This window comes from Elephantulus edwardii, unplaced genomic scaffold (genome assembly GCF_000299155.1).
Source record: "Elephantulus edwardii isolate Elephantulus edwardi_28Jun2011 unplaced genomic scaffold, EleEdw1.0 scaffold00161, whole genome shotgun sequence".
NCBI lineage: Eukaryota > Metazoa > Chordata > Mammalia > Macroscelidea > Macroscelididae > Elephantulus > Elephantulus edwardii.
The window spans coordinates 3,273,744-3,276,939 of NW_006399911.1; the positions used below are offsets into that span (position 1 = coordinate 3,273,744).

Here is a 3,196-nt window from a genome sequence, read left to right on the forward strand (position 1 = left end):
CTGCCCCAATAATTTTGGCCATTCTCTGGTCTTTTCTCTTCCCTCTAGATCCCAGTTGCTAAAAGAGGGAAAAATTTAAACAAATGTATAACAAATAATTTGGAACATTATAATCTTTTAAGCTTAAGGCTACAAATATTAACAATATCATCATTTCCAATCCAGAGATACATGTTCCAATGCAGTTCCTATTTTCCATAAATGGTTTTTGTAAGAGGAATATTGTAAATGTGGATACATTTTCACTATTCCTCCTCCATGCCACGATATAGTGTTATTAGCATGAGCGGTTATAAATCCATTGCCATCCTTTCTCTAACTTAATTCTTTTTTTAATTTAAATTTGTTATTAATTTCAGTAAAAATTTACAGAGGCTTTGGAGTTCCATTCATTCATTGTTGTGAAGCTTCAGAATTCTTGACTCCAAGGAGCATTCTGGCTTCACCCTCTGTTCTCTTAGCAGTCCATGGTATATTCAACTCTCTTCTCCAGCACCACAGCTCAAAGGCATCAATTCTCTTTCTATCACCCCTATTCACTGTTCAACTCTCCGATGCATAGCACATAATTGCAAAGACCATAGCCTGATTGCTTATGAATGAAAAACCAATATGATTTATACCTTGGATGAAATAAAAAAAAAGATTTCTTCTGAAAAGTAAATAAAATAAAAATTTAAAAATATTATTTAAAAAGTGATATATATCTCATCAGGAGCACAATATACAATCTTCTCTGGTGCACATGAAATATTCTCCAGAACAGACTACATGTTAGGTCACAAAGCAAGTCTCAATAAGACAAAAATTCTGAAACATTACAAATTATTTTTCAGGAAAAAACCCCCCACAAGTATCTTTTCAGATTACAAGGCTATAAAACTAGAAATCAACAATAAGGAAATAAAGGGGGGAAAGTCAAGACTTGGAAACAAAATAACACTCTGCAACTATATAGTAAATAGAAGAAATAGAAAAATTTCTTGAAATGAGAATGAAAATACAACATAATAAAATTACAGTATAAGACTGCTAATATAAAAAGCTAAAAAATGGTTTCTACACAGATGGAATCAATCTTGGAGGTTTAGCAGAGATGAAAAGAAAAGGACAGGGAGAAACAAAAACACCATATTAATTTATAAAAAAAATGTTTTCTGCCCAATTCGTTGGAGTGTCCTCCCTGTTGTAGCAGTCTTCCTCTTTTACTCCTCCAGTAGCCCTTTGTCTTCACCCTCTTTTTCTTAAAAAAATTTTAAAAAGTGTATTTTAAATCAATGGTTTCCTCATATCTATTTTTTTTTAAATATTCTTTTGGGAGGTTTTATCCCCATTCATATTCTGTTTCTTAGGATCATTCCCATACATTGTGTCTCATAAAATTAATCACTATTGATCTCTACCCACTATTACCCCGTGTTTTCAGATTTCCACTGGATCTTTCCTAATTCCTTCACTGCTTCCCTCTATCCACCAAACACTGCGACCTCATGAGTCCCCCTTTCCCCTCACTCAGGCTTTCTCGCCCTTCCCATTTCCCTCTTTGAATATCCATACATCTCTTCCTGTTTACCCTTCTGTTTTTACAGTAATGGTCTTATACAGTATTTGCAGTATTCTTATGTGTGAGTTAGTTCACTCAGCATAATACTCTTTAACCTCTCCCCTGTTATACAGTTGTTGTTGTTGTTATTGTTGTTAAGTGCCATCAAGTTGTGTATGACTCATTGTGATCCTATGACACAAGTCCTGAATCCTGTTCTATAACTGTCATTGTTTCTCTATGTTCATAGAGTTTCCAGAGGCATGTGGTTTAGGAAGTGGACGCCACTCCTTCTTTGAAACCAGAATCAATCTGGGAGCTCTACCGAACATTGTCCGTGATGGGTAACCATTATGGCATTTGAAACACCTATGGCACTGTGTTCAGCATCACAGCAACCCCAAGTTATTTCAGTACAGCAAATAGATTGTTGGACCACTTAGAAGAATGTTCATCCCAAAATTAATTAATACTAGGCCCTTGGGCCCTACTGCTTTCTAAATACAGGCACACCCACCAGGTGCTGGTTGACTGTAAACCAAGAGACTTCCAGACCACAGCTCATTGTTAGTTAAATCCAGCATATTCAATCAGCTGACACCTGCTTGTGGACGGAAAAAAAACCCCACCAAATTTTTCATATCTGACCCTCATCAGGACACAAGAAACCATCTTCCAGAATCCAACCACTTCAGGTGAGCCTACAAGCTCGTGTTATATAGTATTTTTCAAAACTGTTGCTCCTTAGTGCTAGATAGTATTCCATCATGTGACTGTACCATAATTTCTCAGTTAGTCATTTGTTGACAGAAATTTGAGCTATTTGCATGTTCTTGCTATCATGAATAGTACTGCTATGAACATCAGTGTACAAATAACTGTATCTAAATACTAATTTCCTTGGAGTATATTCCTGGCAGTGGAATAGCTGGGTCATATGGCATTTCTATGGTTCAGCTTTTTGAGGAAACTCCAAAGTACCTTCCAGAGTGATTGTTAGCATTTTACAATCCAGACAACAGTGTATGAGAGTTCTAATCTCTCCACATGCTATAACACATTTCTTTCTTGCTGTCCTGTTGAATTTTACAACTGGTACTGGGGTGAGATGGTATCTCATTGTGGTTTTGATTTGCATCTCCCTTATTGTCAATGATTTTGAACATTTCTTCATGTGTCTCTTGGCCATCTGAATGTCTTTCTCTGTGAAAGGTCTTTCCATATCTTTTTGCCCATTTTGTAGTTGGGTTCTCAGTCTTTTTCTTGTGGAGGCTTTGTATATAATGTGTTGTTGCTGCTTCATACCTTCAAGTCTGAATTGACTTATAGCAGGTTTTCAGAGGTTTAAATCACTTGAGAGAAAATTGCCCATCCTTCTCCTGCAGAGCAACAGGTGAATTTGAACCCTGTGCTTTTGAGATTGTAATGCAGCTTCTTACCACTAGGCCACCAGATCACCAGATCTCTCTATGTGTATTTATGTGTGAGTGTATACACACACACACACACACACACACACACACACACACAAATACATATACATATATTCAGGTACACAGAAAAACCAGAAAGGAAAACATAATCTACACAGGAGTTCTACAGGACACGTCACCTTCTCTTGGAGACAGTACAACTAAACTTAAGAGAAACTGG

The 3,196-nt window shown here is 36.5% G+C and overlaps 1 pseudogene; it reads right to left on the reverse strand.

Annotated features, from left to right (window-relative positions):
* The window catches only part of LOC102846702, a 10,651-nt pseudogene extending 8,756 nt beyond the window's left edge, over positions 1 to 1,895 (reverse strand).
* Between the last annotated feature and the right edge of the window lie 1,301 nt (positions 1,896 to 3,196).